Source organism: Moschus berezovskii, chromosome 19, assembly GCF_049115385.1.
Source record: "Moschus berezovskii isolate FMDL1 chromosome 19, NW_MosBer_1.0, whole genome shotgun sequence".
In the NCBI taxonomy this organism is placed as follows: Eukaryota; Metazoa; Chordata; class Mammalia; order Artiodactyla; family Moschidae; genus Moschus; species Moschus berezovskii.
In genome coordinates this window covers 8367846-8384592 of record NC_142478.1, presented here as the reverse complement: position 1 = coordinate 8384592, position 16747 = coordinate 8367846, and the positions used below count along the sequence as shown (strand labels likewise).

Sequence of the window (16747 nt, the reverse complement as noted above, 5' to 3'; positions counted from 1 at the left end):
TAGTTAAGCTGCCAAGGGCTTTAGTGACATAATTTCATCATGGGATTCTGGATTCTTTGGTTTATGCGACCATCAAGAACCCCGAGATGAAATTAATTAATGTAACTGGGACAAGCCCAAGTGCTGTGTTTCCATTCCCCTTATAAGTGAAGGCAACTATTTTAATTGCCCAAACATTTGGTGGGTAGGGAGGTGGAGAAAAGCCTGTCTGATGTGTTCATTAGCTGCAGAATAAATTCCTTAGAGGCAATATACTGTTGTTAAAAATATGAGTGGTTGAGTCAGACAGCCTGGGTTTGAATCCTTACTTGGCCTGAAAGCCGTGAAAACTTGAGTGAGTTACTGATGTTTTCCAGGCATATTACTCATCTGTGAGATGAGGTTGCTGATACCTGCCTCTCAGGGTTCAGAGGATTAAACGAAGTCAGAACTGATGGGCTGGATGAATACACTACCTCTGAAAGGCCCTGGGTCCAGTGCTTGGAGCACAGTAACTGCTGATACAAGGCTGCTGTATCATTAATCCCACAGCAAAAGCAAAACATTCCTGAAATGGGTCCCTGACACCATGGAGGGCCAGGAATCTTAGCCGCTTGCAGCCTTCCAGGAGCTTCTCTTTTTAGCCCCTGAATTCCTTAAATGCCCCACATTTGTGAGTTGTATTATTCGCAGCCCGAGAGAGCAGGATGGCGGCCCGCACCCTGTCTGGAATCCCAGAGCACCTCTGAGATTCTGACCTAGCACAGCTGCCTGTTGCAAATAATTTAGGAAACATGAAACAGAACATATTGCAGTTCCACAGAAAGGTCTGAAGGTGGACTTTATGTGTCTGTCATGGATCTGCTTTCTCCTGCAGAGGACTGAAAGCAAGGCTCTGCCTGGGAGAACATCCCCCTCCTGCCCCACCAGGCGAGGAATAGGAGCTCCTCAAACTCAAAAGACGGGGTCCATGCAGGTCCCATTTTCCCCTAAAATCTGCTATTGTGCTACTTTGTCCCTGGTGTCGAGAAGGGCTTCTTGGTAGATGTAAACAGAGCGCCTGCCTCTAAGTGGACCTTAGCTTTGTAATTCAAAATTATGATGTCACACCCTTCCTACGTTATAGCTTCGTGGCCTTGGCACAGAACTGCATGTTTCGGCACCTGTTTGCTCTTCTTTTTAAAGACATTTTGATGTGGACCATTCTTAAAGTGTTTATTGAATTGGTTACAATATTATTTCTGTTTTATGTTTTGTTTTTTTTTTTTTTGGTCTCAAGGCTGTGAGATCCTAGCTCCCTGACCTAAGGAGGGATCGAACCGGCAGCCCCTGTACTGAAAAGTGAAGTCTTAACCACTGGGCTGCCAGGGAAGCCCCTGTTTGTTCTTTTTTTTTTTAATGGACAAGTTATTTAATTAGGTTCTTTGCAAGAAGTTCAGAATACTACTTTGTGAGGATAAATTCCATTTGTGAGAGCAAACACAGAGCGGAGGTAGCCCTGGAACTGAGGGACAGCTTTGATTCTTTGCAGAATTTGTGAGTCCACAGCTTTCTGATCAACCTTGCGCTGCTCTGTGATCTCATATTTCTCTCTCTCTGTGTCGAAGATCTCACCCACCTGGTGTCTGGGTTTACGAAGCTTCTTCTTAAAGTAAGTGTCAGTGAGATGTTCTGGGATTTTCACACCACTGATATCGATTTTGGTGGAGGTGGCAATGACAAATTTCTGGTGTGTTCTACGCAGAGGAACTCTATTGAGAGATAGAGGCCCGGTCACAAGTAGCAAGCCACTGCCCAGCTGCTTTAGGAAAACGATCCTCTTGCCTCTGTGGCACCCAGTGAGGATGATCAGAATGGTCCCAGAAGTGATGCTGTCACGCAGCTTCCTCACATGCTTACTGAAGGGTTTTTTGCCATGACTCAACAGTTTCCAAGGCACATCTTCAGTAGGGTAATACCTAGGCATTTTGCGAAGTTTGACCACTCGGGTACCACCATTCTTGTCACCACCAACTGGTTTTGTGACAGTAGCAAGAACCCGAACCTTCTTTTTCCTTTCGACCTTGGATTTAGCTGCTGAATACTTTCTCTTGTACAGGGCCTTTCTGGAGTACATGGCTGATCGGGAATATCTGCCAATTCCTCTGACCAGGACAGGATTTCGGCTGCAGTGAGGCTTCCCCTTCTTAACTTTCTTCACCTTTTCCACCTTTTTAGCCTTGTTGCCAGCATCAGCCTTCTTGGCTTCAGGTTTTTTCTCCTTAGTGTCTGGCTTCTCAGCCTTTTCACCCGCCATCTTGCAAGATGGGAAAGAGAACTAAGCTCCTGGCTTCCCCCGTTTGTTCTTAAAACCTGCAGGATGAAGGGATTGGAAAGCCCTTTGCTGGGTGATGGGGTAGATTCAATGGCTTATTGTATGGCAAGTGCCCAGTACAGCTCCTGGCATATGGTAGACAGCCTGTGAACCTTGTTTATCTTCCAAAGGGCCATGAAGCCTGAAGCAGAGAGGCAATGCCCACTCAGCTCCCTCCTATTCTTTTCCAAGGAAGACGACCATAGGCAGAGAGAGAATGCCGTCTCAGAGAGGAACACATGGCGATGTGATGTCACATGCTGGGTGGTGGGGATGTGAACGGTGACAGCCCACACCTGACCAACCTGCAGGGCCCTTGTCATCAGCAGCAGCCCAGGTATTGATTCACTTTCTATACTGAGGCCTTCTCTGAGTACACCAACCTAAATGACCTGAGAACAGGGACTTTTAAGGATCCAGATGTTGCTGTTAACTATCAAAGAGAAAGGATGTTTTATTTCAAAAATTTTTTTCTTTTTTGCTTGAAATCCAGTCACTCTTTCCTATCTGTGATCTCTAGAACTGGGAGTCCCACTTCCTCCAGAATAGAGTTTAGAGTATTTAAATATGCCCACCCATTTTCCTGGTCAAGCAATGGCAGCAGACAGTCATTAAATCGTGTGTGGGGGGAGCAGGGGTGTGGCATGTCCACAGGCTGTTGGCAGAGGCCTCTATAGGATGCATGTTCAGATTTGTCTCCATAACTGGACTGACCACTCCTTTTTAATAACCAAGAATTTGTGTTCGATGTATGCACTCTCAAGCCTTTCCCACTTATTCTATGTGACTTTTTCCTATGTGCCTCTGCTCTCTCTGAAAATATTTTCTTCTCACCTATGTGAGTGAGCTGGTCACAGTCATTCTTATGAACTGTGAGTGGAGCTGAATTTATTTGCAGGTCAGCTCTGCAGCTGCCAATTCCTTGCAACAAATATTTGGAAAGAAAGAACCCTAGCTGTAAATAAATAAATAAATGTAGACGTGCTGGTTTTCACCTCTAAAGCAGGTACCATGCCTGTTGTGTCTTGTGTATTTCCCCAGGGCACCTAGAATAGTTCTTTCTAGTGGTTGGCATTCCATAAATGGTATAGTCTGTTTACCTTCCAGATTCCAAAAGAGCAGCATTCCGATCAAGAGGAAGAGTCTCAGAGGCAACTGGAGTGGGAAGGGGGCTGCAGAAAAAGGATTCCCCTCTTTTTAGTGACCCACTGTTTGTGACTGACACCATTATACACCCCAGAATGTCAAGTGTAGGCTTTCCATTAAATTATTCCAAAAACATATCAATATAAAAGATGCTACATAAAATAGCCACTGGACACTCTAAGACTGTACTCACTGAAGAGGCTCAATCTTTGCTTGGTCTGCTTTGCATCATGCCTAGCACCATGTTACACAGAAATAAATAAATGTATAATTTCATAAAGAATCAATGCTGGGGCTTTCCTGGTGGCCCAGTGGTAAAGAGTCCACCTGCCAATGCAGGAGATATAGGTTTGACCCCTGGTCCGGGAAGATCTCTCACGCCATGGAACAACTAAACTGATCACCACAGCTACTGAGCGAGTGTTCTACAGCCCGTGGGCCACAGCTGCTGAGGACACGCGGGGCAACTGCTGAAGCCGCTTGCTTTGCAACAAGAGAAGCCCTCGCACTGCAACTAGCGAGCAGCCACTGCTTGCAGCTAGAGAAAAGCCTGCACGGCAACAATGCCCTGGCACAGCCAAAACCAAGCAAATACAATGAAGAATAATAAGTGCTGTCAGAAACGGACAAGAACGTGGAACAGGTCAGTGGGCGGAGCTGCCTCCATATTTGCCTTGAAGCAACATGTCTCTTCAGTTAATGTCTTGGTTGGGCTGGGCCTCAGTTATATTTGTAAAATGACCAGATTGTTGCTTCCTAAACTTTTTATCCATCAAAAACAATCCTAGGACACCCTCTCTCGGCCCCACCACCTCATTCATTTGCTTCACAAATATTTACTGAACACTTAGTATGCACCAGGCACTCTACTAGGAGTTGGAAATACAATTTGTGAGGAAAAACAAATGCATTCACTGCCCTCATGGAGCTTATAATCTAGTGGGAGAGACAGACACAAAATAAATGGCCATGCAAATAAAAATGCAATTCAAAGTTGTGTTGAGTGCTCTGAAGGAAAACAAAGAGATTATGAATCTAACATGGAAACCTGATTAGAGGTTGGGGGATCATAGAAAAGGCCTGTGATAGTATTTTTAATGCCCACTGAGAAACCACATACTAATACAAAGTTACTGCCAATTGAATAAGGCTTTAAACGTATTTGTGTTTTATTAGGCACTATAGCATAATACAGAGGATGAGATGGCTGGATGACAGCACTGACTCAATAGACCTGAGTTTGACCAAACTCTGGGAGATACTGAAGGACAAGGAAGCCTAGTGTGCTGCAATCCGTGGGGTCACAACTGAAAAAAACAAGCACGGCAACATATATATATATATACACACATGGAAAAAACATAGTTTACATGTCTAAGGCAGCTAGAATCCATGAGTGCTTTGTACATGAATGTACGCATGGACACCTAGTGTCCTGCAAATTCCACAGCCTCCCAGGGCACTGAGGACACTTATGCAGAATATACCTCATCTCCAACTGCCTCTAACGTCAATTTGCCTTTTGAAATCTCCAACTGCCTCTTAATGGCAATTTGTGCATGCTAAGTCTGTCCAGTTGTGCTGACTCTTTGCAACCCCATGGACTGTAGCCTGTCAGGCTCCTCTGTCCATGGGATTCTCCAGGCAAGAATACTGGAGTGGTTGCCATTTCCTCTTCCAGGGGATCTTCCCAGAGATTGAACCTGTCTGTTATGTCTCCTGCATTGGCAGGTGAGTTCTTTAGCACTAGCCCCACTGCAGCCAGTTTAGTCCCTCAGTCGTGTCCGACTCTTCACAACCCCATGAACCGCAGCACGCCAGGCTTCTGTGTCCATCACTAACTCCCAGAGCTGGCTCAAACTCATGTCCATAGAGTCAGTGATGCCATCCAACCATCTCATCCTCTGTCATCCCCTTCTCCTCCTGCCTTCGATCTTTCCCAGCATCAGGGTCTTTTCCAATGAGTCAGTTCTTCACATCAGGTGGCCAAAGAATTGGAGTTTTAGCTTTAGCATCAGTCCTTCCAATGAACACCCAGGACTGAACTCCTTCAGGATGGACTGGTTGGATCTCTTTACAGTCCAAGGGATTCTCAAGAGTCTTCTCCAGCACCACAGTTCAAACGCATCAATTCTTCGGCACTCAACTTTCTTTATACTCCAACTCTCACATCCATACATGACCACTGGAAAAACCATAGCTTTGAATAGACAGACCTTTGTTGGTAAAGTAATGTCTCTGCTTTTTAATATGCTGTCTAGGTTGGTCATAACTTTTCTTCCAAGGAGCAAGCGTCTTTTAATTTCATGGCTTCAGTCACCATCTGCAGTGATTTTGGAGCCCCCCAAAATAAAGTCTCTCACTATTTTCATTGTTTCCCTATCTATTTGCCATGAAGTGATGGGACTGGATGCCATGATCTTAGTTTTCTGAATGTTGAGTTTTAAGCCAACTTCTTTACTCTCCTCTTTCACTTTCATGAAGAAGCTCTTTAGTTCTTCACTTTCTGCCATAAGAGTAGTGTCATCTGCGTATCTGAGGTTATTGATATTTCTCCTGGCAATCTTGATTCCAGCTTGTGCTTCATCCAGCCTGGCATTTTGCATGATATGATCTGCATATAAGTTAAATAAGCAGGGTGACAATATACAGCCTTGATGTACTCCTTTCCCAATTTGGAACCAGTCTGTTGTTCCATGTCCAGTTTTAACTGTTGCTGCTTGACTTGCATACAAATTTCTCTGGAGGCAGATAAGGTGGTCTGGTATTCCCATTTCTTAAAGAATATTCCACAGTTTGTTGTGATCCACACAGTCAAAGGCTTTGGTATAGTCAATAAAGCAGAAGTAGATGTTTTTCTGGAACTCTTGCTTTTTTGATGATCCAGTGGATGTTGGCAATTTGTTCTCTGGTTCCTCTGCCTTTTCTAAAACCAGCTTGAACATCTGGAAGTTCACGGTTCACGTATTGTTGAAGCCTGGCTTTGAGAATTTTGAGCATTGCTTTGCTAGCATGTGAGATGAGTGCAATTGTGTGGTAGTTTGAGCATTCTTTGGCATTGCCTTTCTTAGGGATTGGAGTGAAAACTGACCTTTTCCAGTCTTGTGGGCACTGCTGAGTTTTCTAGATTTGCTGACATATTGAGTGCAGCACATCATCTTTTAGTATTTGAAATAGCTCAACTGGAATTCCATCACCTCCACTAGCTTTGTTTGTAGTGATGCTTCCTAAGGCCCACTTGACTTGACATTCCAGGATGTCTCGCTCTAGGTGAGTGATCACACCATCATGGTAATTTGAGTCGTGAAGATCTTCTTTTGTACAGTTCTTCTGTGTATTCTTGCCACCTCTTCTTAATCTCTTCTGCTTCTGTTAGGTCCATACCATTTCTGTCCTTTATTGAGCCCATCTTTGCAAGAAATGTTCTCTTGGTATCTTTAATTTTTTTTGAAGAGATCTCTAGTCTTTCCCATTCTATTGTTTTTCTCTATTTCTTTGCACTGATTGCTAAGGAAGGCTTTCTTATCTCTCCTTGCTATTCTTTGGAACTCTGCCTTCAGATGGATGTATCTGGTTTCCTCCTTTGCCTTTAGCTTCTCTTCTTTTCTCGGTTATTTCTAAGGCCTCCTCAGACAACCATTTTGCTGTTTTGCATTTGTTTTTCTTGAGGATGGTCTTGATCACTGCCTCCTGTACAATGTCATGAACCTCCATCCATAGTTCTTCAGGCAGTCTGCCTATCGGGCCTAATGCCTTGAATCTTTCACTGTATAACGGTAAGAGATTTAGGTCATACCTGAATGGTCTAGTGGCTTCCCTACTTTCTTCAATTTACGTCTGAGTTTGGCAATAAGGAGTTCATGATCTGAGCCACAGTCAGCCAAATTTGCTTAAAGATCTTAAGAAAAGTAGCTGGTTTTCTGAACAGGATTCATATGAACACTCAGTAAAGGCTGAGTCAGCTGCCTGCTCCCCAGAAGCCAACATACCCATCAGCTGATGACCGCAAATGGGTGTCCTAACCGGAAGTGCAGGACAGCTCCCCACCACCTAGCAAAGTTTATTTGTCTTCAGGCAGGTCTCATCTAGATCATCAGTTCAGTTCAGTCACTCAGTGTCTGACTCTTTGCAACCCCACGGACTGCAGCACACCAGGCTTCTCTGTCTATCACCAACTCCCGGAACTTGCAGAAACTTATGTCCATCGAGTCCTTTTGCCATTCAGTCCTTAGCTCACCAAGTGGAGGCAGCAAGGGCCTCTTCAGCATCCCTCACCTAACCCCAACGTTGTCCGTCTATATTTTATTTCCCAGGGCTCACCTGGGTGATTGTATGTTACGTCCCAGAAACAAACATGTTTCTGCCTTATCAGCCTCCTAGCTATGGAAATGGCTAGTACATCCTGGATTTATGTTTCTGGGTGGGCCAAGCTTCCATCAAAAGTAGACAATGTCAATATTATAATCCTCCCGGGACAACCAGGAAGTAACAAGTTCAGATAAGAAACTAGGTCCAGGATGGGAACAATTCCCTTGAACAGGCAAAACCACCAAAGGCTGGATGAGGACTTTACGTTCAGCTTGCTGGCTGCCTGTCCTCTCCAGGAGGAGGGAGAGAGGAATTTGACGTCTATGCAAGGTCCAGAGCTGAAGTTGAGGCAGTTCCATCCCTCACCTGGAACAGATGTGCAGAAAAGGAAGTTGTTTTGCAGTGTTGGTGACCTTACTTATATCCTAAGCCCTGGATGGCAGAGATGGCAGTGGTGGCCAGCCCAAAGGGCATATAGTCACTATTTGTTCAAAGAGTGAAGGGTCTGGAAAGGTGTTGGGGTAAGGGCACTGAGCCAGGCGTGGACTAAAATGAACCTTAGATATACTGGAAGTGAGGCGGAGAAGCAAAGGAGGGCTTGCCAGGGAAGCCAAGCAGGGGACAAGGGGAGCCACTGGGTCAGCACTGTTCCACGGAACCAAGCCGGGTGTCAGAAGGAGACGCCATCACAGAAATCACAGTGCAAGCTGCCTCGGGTCTCCACACACCCAGAGGAGCACTCCTGTTGCGAAAGGACTGTTCCCCTTGCAGAAAGTCTGACTTCACCATCTCTTCTGGCAGGAAGTGCCTCACATTTGTTTGAAATACGATTGCATTTAGAATTTACTTTTTAGAGACAGCACCTGAGGACATTCCCAATATGTAAAATGCGTGTATATCTGTCACCTGGGCCATTTCTGTTTTTATTTAGGTCCCATCAAAGTCTAAAATGGGATTGGAAGTGACAAAGTGCCCACAGATAGCTGCCGAGGGCAGCCAAATGGAACCGTGGAAGCCCTGTTCCACGAAACACAGCCTTGCTCAGCTCTGCTCCATGCACGCCACGCCCTGTGAATCAGGCCCCGCGCTTGGTTCAGAACCCACGACTGGTGTGAGTTGGGATAAGTCATGTAACCTCTCTGAACTTCTCTGCTTTCTCTCTTTTCCCTGTGATTATTTCATTTATTTTCGTCATCATTTTTTGTATGACATGAAGGTGAACAGGCTTCCAGGACTTAAACTCAGACTTTCCCAGAGTGATTCATGTGCATGATTAAAATATCAAATAGTGCAAAAGGTTTTGGAAAGTAAAGAAGCAGTGCCCTGGCCCACCTCTGTCCACCCTCCCTCTGCTTCCCATAGACAACAGTCTCCAGCATGTTTCTATTTTTAGTCCTGCCTGTGGTTTCTCTTTTCATCTCCAAATGGTATGTTTACACCGCCCTGTCTTGATCAACAACCTTAGTAGACATTGTCTATCCACTTCTTTCTAGGGTAGATAAAAGTTTAATTCTCATCCCCCACTCCCTCCCATGTTTTGAAAGTTTTAGCTATTTTGGTTTCTCTGTTACTACTCAAACCGAATACAAACCCCTAATTCTTGTTCCACCAACAGTCAATGATACCTCTGACTACTCATTCAGGAAGATGATGATAAAAGCGGAAAGTCTTTCTTCTACCTCTCTACCCACTTCTGCCTCCCAAATTCTATCTATTCTGTAACCACAATCAAGTTTCCCCTGCCTTGTTTATAAGTTGATTCTAAAAACTGAAAACCAGAAAACAGTCTTTTCATTATGACTATGTAAATATCGTTACCGAGCTAAGCAGTGTGCCATGATTACATTTCTTCTCCCTCTCCAATGTCATGACCCCAGTGCCACTCAATGCAAAATGTTTCAAACATCAAGAACAAACAGGCTTCTTTCTCATACTCATCCAGTTGCTCAAAATATGGCCACCTTTTCGTTGAGTTCCTATTTGGACTATGACTTATATGTACCTTTTGTTTTTGTACACATCTGTACACATTTTGTACACATCTATGGTTTTGAATTTGAAATCGAATGCTAGTCGGATTCTCTTTCCTTCAGTTCAGTTCAGTTCAGTCGCTCAGTCGTGTCCGACTCTTTGCGACCCCATGAATTGCAGCACGCCAGCCCTCCCACTGACTAGTTTTCTGTGATTATCGTTTCAGTGTCTCTTTCCTTATAGGTGACTAATTTTTTTTCTCTTTAGAAACTCTTAGAATTTTTCTGATCCCCGGTGTTCTGACATTTCACAGTGAGTGTGTCTAAGGAGAGTTTCTGACTGTCTTTTCTCTTGTTGATAGAAGAAACATATATCTTCTTTATGATGTTTTGCCTTTATTCATTCCACTCATTTCTTGTGACCCATTCCATTCTTCTTGAATTTTTTTTTTTTTTCCTTTGAGTCCACTGATACGCTGTTTTAATCTGGACTAATTGCTTACTAGAAAAGCTGACAGCTGTCATGCAGGAATTTCCTGGGTGAATTATATTATTTCTTATATTAAAATTTTTTCCTTATCTGGGATTTTGCCTTAGTTTTACTGAAATTGACACACCCAATGAGCTTCTTCAGAAATGATATACAGAAGCAAACTTTGTTTATTTACTCTGTAATATCTGGAAGTGACTTTATTAGGTGCCCACGCTTAAATGTTTGGCTTGACATGGAATTCTAGTTTAAAAATAATTTGTTCTCAGAACTTTAAAAAAAACTTTACTGCACTTTGGCATCTGTGGTTTTTAATTGAAATCTAATGATAGTCGGATTCTCTTTCCTTATCAGTTCAGTTCAGTTCAGTTCAGTCGCTCACTCGTGTCTGACTCTTTGCGACCCCATGAATCACAGCATGCCAGGTCTCCCTGTCCATCACCAAATCCCGGAGTTCACTCAAACTCATGTCCATCCAGTCGGTGATGCCATCCAGCCATCACATTCTCTGTCGTCCCCTTCTCCTCCCACCCCCAATCCCTCCCAGCATCAGTCTTTTCCAGTGAGTCAACTCTTCACATGAAGTGGCCAAAGTATTGGAGTTTCAGGTTTAGCATCAGTCCTTCCAATGAACACCCAGGATCGATCTCCTTCTGAATGGACTGGCTGGATCTCCTTGCAGTCCAAGGGACTCTCAAGAGTCTTCTCCAGCACCACAGTTCAAAAGCATCAATTCTTCGGGGATCAGCTTTCTTCACAGTCCAACTCTCACATCCATACATGACCACTGGAAAAACCATAGCTTTGACTAGACGGACCTTTGTTAGCAAAGTAATGTCTCTGCTCTTCAATATACTCTCTAGGTTGGTTATAACTTTCCTTCCAAGGAGCAAGCATCTTTTTAATTTCAGAAACTCTTAGAATTTTTCTGATCCCTGGTGTTCTGACATTTCACAGTGAGTGTGTCTAAGGAGAAGAATTGTTTCTTTGTTTCTTTCTGGACATTTGGGAGCCCTTTTGTTTTGAAAACTTTGAGCCTTTTCTTTGTATATTTACTAGGTTACTTATCCTGTGTGTTTTCCTTGTTCTCCGTTGTGAACACCTAATAGGCAGATGCTAGATTCTGCCTGGAATTGATCTTCTTTTTTTTTTTTTTCATATTTTCCATCTTATTTTCTTTCTCCTCTATGCTCTAGAAGATTTCCACATCTTTATATTCCATCATTTCCATTAAACATTTAATTTGGCAATCACGTTTTCTAATTTCTGAGAATCCTTTCTTGGTTTCTGATTTGTCCTTTTTCTTAGCATTCTGTTCTCATATATATATGTAATATCTACCCAAATCTTTCTGGAGTAGAGTAATTATCTTAGTTTAGCCATAAGGCTTCCCAGGTGGCACAGTGGTAAAGAATCTGCATGCCAATGCAAAAGATGGAGGTTCAAGCCCTGGGTTGGGAAGATCCCCTGGAGATGGAAATGGCAACCCATTCTAGTATTCTTGCCTAGAAAATTCCATGGACAGAGGAGCCTGGAGGGTTACAGCCCATGGGGTTGCAAAGAGTTGGACACGACTGAACACACACTACACTTCAGACTCCTGTAACAAAGATGCTTTAGACTGGAGGCTTAAAAAACGAACACTCTGGAGGCTGGGATGTCTAAGGTCAAGGTGCTTGTAGAGGCAGCATCTGGTTAGAGCTCCACCCTCATGACCTTCCAGAGGTCCGTTACATTGTGGCTTACGAGTCAACATATGAATTTTGAGGGGACAGAAACATTCAGTCCATAACAGTGACTGCATATCCTGGTTGTATATCAGGGGTAGCCATGGTTTATACCTGTGGTCCTGGCATAATTATTAACATCTCCTCTATATTGCTTTCAAAATTGCCCCAGGTTGGATGATAAATTACACAGTCTCTTTACTGTGAAGATACTGAGAATTATTTTAAAAATTCTCTTCTGTTCTTGAATCATTTGTTTCCTCGGGGTGACATTTTTAGGCTGCTATTTTTTATTTATTTATTTATTTTTTAATCTTGATTGTCCATTGATATTTAAGAATGAATTAGGGATCAGAAGCTCTGGGTCCATAGAGCTAGGAGTAGAGTAGCAGTCAATATAGTTGTTTATTAAATACATTATTTCAATAGCTACTGCATTTTAAAAATTATTTCAAAACCATAAAAAAACAAAAGAAAAAATGTTAAGATACTTTCAGCTCATTAATTTCCCAAGAGAAGAAAGTGCTTCTGAAAATAGACAAAAAAGACCAAGGAGATTAAAAACTCAATAGGAAAAAAAAAAAAAAAGCCCAGGACATGACACCGAAAACAAAATACAAATTGTCCTGAAATAGAGAAAAAAAAAACGTTCAACCTCACTCATGAAAAGACATATGTACAAATGAAAAACCATATAAAAATGCGATTTCTCACTGATCAGAATAGCATTGTTGGCAGGGATACAGCACAACACTGAGCTGTGATGGACAGTCAAGCCACAGCCACCAAAATGTAGACAATGCATCCATTCACGTAGCCCTTCTTCTGCTGGGGCTCTAGTCTATATATCGGACATCTGTACAAGGTTATCTATTACAGCAACAGAACAGTAAAGGATGGAAAACAACCCAAATATTCATTAAAGGGGTGATTGCAAAGAAATTAAGATACATTGTACAAAGGAATACTATACAGCAATAAAAGAAAAAAGGAGGAAGATGCCCAACTGCTAACATGGGGAGATTCTTAGGATGCTTTCTAAAGTGAGAAAAGCAAGCAAACTACATTCATACACACGCATACATGTATACACACATTTGTATGTACATAATGTTGCTGGGCTTCCCTGGTGGCTCAGATGGAAAAGAATCTGCTTGAAATGCGGGAGACCTGGGTTTGATCCCTCAGTTGGGAAGATCCTCTGGGGAAAGGAGTGGCTCCCCAGTCCAGTATTCTTGCCTGGAGAATCCCATGGATAGAGATGCCTATAGTCCTATAGTCCCAATAGCGGGCTATAGCCAGTGGGGTCACAGAGAGTCAGACATGACCGAAGCATCTCAGCAAGCACAGGTATATAATGTTACCTTTTGTATCAGTAAAGGAAGAAATTTAGCATATTAATCAGTATTAGCATAAAGAAACATTAGAAAAATAAGTTACCTAACAGGACAGAGATTAACAGAGATTGATGTGAGATGTCTCAGTTTTATTTTTGAATCATGTAGCTAAAATATATATTTGAAAGAATGGAGTTAAAAATAAATATGCATGAAGGTTAAAAAATTATATTTCCTATTACATAGTGTCTAAAGGGTTGCAGGCCCCACTAGAATTCCCAGACATAGAAACACATTTTCTGTACTTGCTTGATTTGTGCAGTGTTTCGGACTTAAATAGGCAAAGACTATTCAAATCGGCAAAGACCTAGGGGTCTGCTTGTTCCAATCTCCTCATTTGGCGGATGAATAAACTGAGGCCCAGAGAGATTTACTGACTTATTCATGGTCACGTCATAGTCGAGAGGAAAGTCAGGTTTTACTCTAGTTGACTTTCAGCTCAGTATTCTTCCCACAGCGCTGTGCTCCCCAGGTATTCAAGAAATGAGTTAAGTGACACACAAATTCATACTGTATTGCTTTCACTGAAACATAACGCAACTGACCAGTTTGTTCACTGAATATTTTATCATACCTCTCATGCCCTAGACCCTATCTAGGGGCTGCAGCTACAGCCAAGTCAAGGAGATCGTCACTCCCTCTTACCTGCACTCTGTCTCCCACAGAACTGGATCCCCCAGTGAGAGTTAGCCCGTTAGCCCAGGCGTGTTCTTGCCTGGTCTGTCTCTGCTACCTTCTAGGCGATGTCAGGACCTGCCTCCCCTCCAGATCCTTCAACCCTCAGACTCGACCATGGCCAGCCAGGCAGAGGGCAGATACTGAAAGTCTGGCTGGGCGTGGTGACACCTGCAAATACATGAAGACCGTGTTCACTGGTTTTCTAAGGCTTGGAGTTATAGGGTGAAGAGGAACTGAAATGTGGATCCAAAGTTGAGAAGCAGTCAAGGAAACAGGCAAGGCAAGGCCGAGGAGGATGGAGTGGACAGTGGGTTTGGAGCTGCTGCAGAGATGGCTTTGTATTGGGACAGCCTGTGGAACAAAGACGGAGAAGGCAATGGCAAGCCACTCCAGTACTCTTGCCTAGAAAATCCCATGGATGGAGAGGCCTGGTGGGCTGCAGTCCATGGGGTCACTCAGTCGGACACGACTGAGCGACCTCACTTTCACTTTTCACTTTCACGCATTGGAGAAGGAAATGGCAACCCACTCCAGTGTTCTTGCCTGGAGAATCCCAGGGACGGGGGAGCCTGGTGGGCTTCCGTCTGTGGGGTCGCACAGAGTCGGACACGACTGAAGCGACTGAGCAGAGCAGCAGCAGTGGAACAAAGAACCCCCGGATTTTAGTTGCTTATTACAACAGAAGTTTTTTTTTTTTCTTGCTCGTGAAACATCTTCTTTAACTTTAGTGCCTGTCCAGAGCAGCTCCCCTCTCTGCATCCCGAAATCTTGGCTTAAAGTCGATGTGGCCGGAGAGACGGGGCAAAGAGAACCGGGGGAAGGGTGGAATGGAAGCAGGGAAATGCCTCAGCCCAGAGTAATGTTGTCACTGCCCTTCATAGTCTGTTGGCCAAAGACCCCACCCTGACTACAAAGGGGCTGAGAAGCTGCATGCGGGCGATTGGCTGAGCAGCACCGATCGCCACAGGAAGGACCACGGTGCCTGCTTTCACGCCGTCTCCGTGGCACTGGGTGGGGCTCTTCAGACGCGCAGGAACAAGGCTAAAAGGGGGCTGAATGGATCCTTCCTTTTTTCCTAAGTGCTCACACATCACTTTCTTAACAATCCATTCTTCTAAGAGGAGGAAATTTGAAAATGCTTTAAAGATGTATTTACTTACGCTTCTTTTTGGCTGTGCTGGGTCTCTCTGGCTGCAGCGAGCAGGGGCGCCTCCGTGGCCGCGGTGCTCGGGCTCCTCCCTGCAGCGGGCTGTCCCGGTGCAGAGCGCAGGCTCCGGGCTCGCGGGCTTCGGGCGCCGGGGCGTGCGGGCTCAGCCGCCCCACAGCATGTGGGATCTTCCCGGACCAGGGGTCAAACCTGCGTCCCCTGCACTGGCAGAAGGATTCCTCACCACTGGAGCACCAGGGAGGCTCCTTAGCATCCATTTTAAAAGACTTTATTAAACATTGGAGAGTGTTAGCCACCCAGTCGTGCCCGACTCTTCGAGACCCGGTGGGCTGTAGCCCTTCAGGCTCCTCTGACTTAGCGTTTATTTGCAGTTATGCCAGGGCAAATTCTGATTCTTTAAAATAACAAAGCTGTAGAAATTTCCTGCCTCTGTGCAATTTAGACCCAGCAAGAGTTTTTCTGTTGTCCTTTTAGATTTCAACCCCAAACAATACTTGGGTGTCATCTACACAATTTAGAGCCTTTTCTGATGAGATTTGTTCTTCCTTTTTTTTATTTTCAGAAGTCTGAGTAGTCCCGGAGTCCCCATTTTTTAAGGGAGCAGACACAGAGCATTTTGCTCACAGAAAGGAAACTGGACCACTTTTATTACAACTTCTCTGGGGCCGAGATGAGGGTCTATGGTAAAAAGTCAGTTCCACGTTCTTTACTACAAAATTAAGTGTAGTGGGTCACCTGCGTGTGAACGAGTTCCCTTCTGAGAGTGCATTCATAAGTCCAAGTTGTTTGTAAATCCAACAAAGTTAGCCTGGGCACCCAACTAACAGAATTGGCTACATAGTACTGTACTATAATAGGCTTTTAGTTTTTGCACAAAATAATACATAACAAACCCAAAATAAAGAAAACCCACTTTTAATCTTCTAGTACAATACCTTGAAAAGTATAGTCGCACAGTACAACGGCTGGCATCGAGTGAGCGGGCAAGAAGAGTTACTGAACGGAGGAGGGAGAGGAAGGAGGAGATGGCAGAGCCAAAGGGCGGTCGGCATAGAGGCCGGAGGGCAGGCTGAGACGCCACTGTGCCTGGCGTTGATGGAACGGTGAGTTCACAACTTCGAAAGTCTGCAACTTGAAGCTTTGTATGGAGGGGACTTTCTGCAATCAGGACGTAATTTTGGACACAGAGGATCTCAATTCCCACATTCCCATGTGAGTCCCTGAAGTCAGAACACACACACAGACACACACATCCGCCAAGGCTCTCAGTCAATCCGCATCGTGAATGGGCGCTCGCGCTCCCCAGGGGGCACCCCATGCCTGCAGCCCCCTAGGCAGGAGGCTGGTCTCCCACAGCCCAGCCCCGCGCATCTCCTGCCTCCTCTAACGGCTCCCCTTCTCAAAGCCTGTGTGTCCAGGCTGGTTCCCCCACCTTGCTTCAGCAATACAGATTCTTACTCTCCCTTGGGAGTCATTATAGGACTCCCTTCCCCGCATGGTTTCCCCAAACCAGCCCACTGGGGCCCAACTC

General features: G+C 44.4%; 1 long non-coding RNA gene and 1 pseudogene across 1 annotated transcript in view; one reads left to right on the top strand and one right to left on the bottom strand.

Moving 5' to 3' along the window:
- LOC148774819 (uncharacterized) overlaps positions 1-16747 on the top strand; it is a 54973-nt gene that overhangs the window by 31669 nt on the left and 6557 nt on the right. The window lies entirely within an intron of this gene.
- Positions 1359-2292, bottom strand: LOC129542550 (large ribosomal subunit protein eL6 pseudogene; annotated as a pseudogene).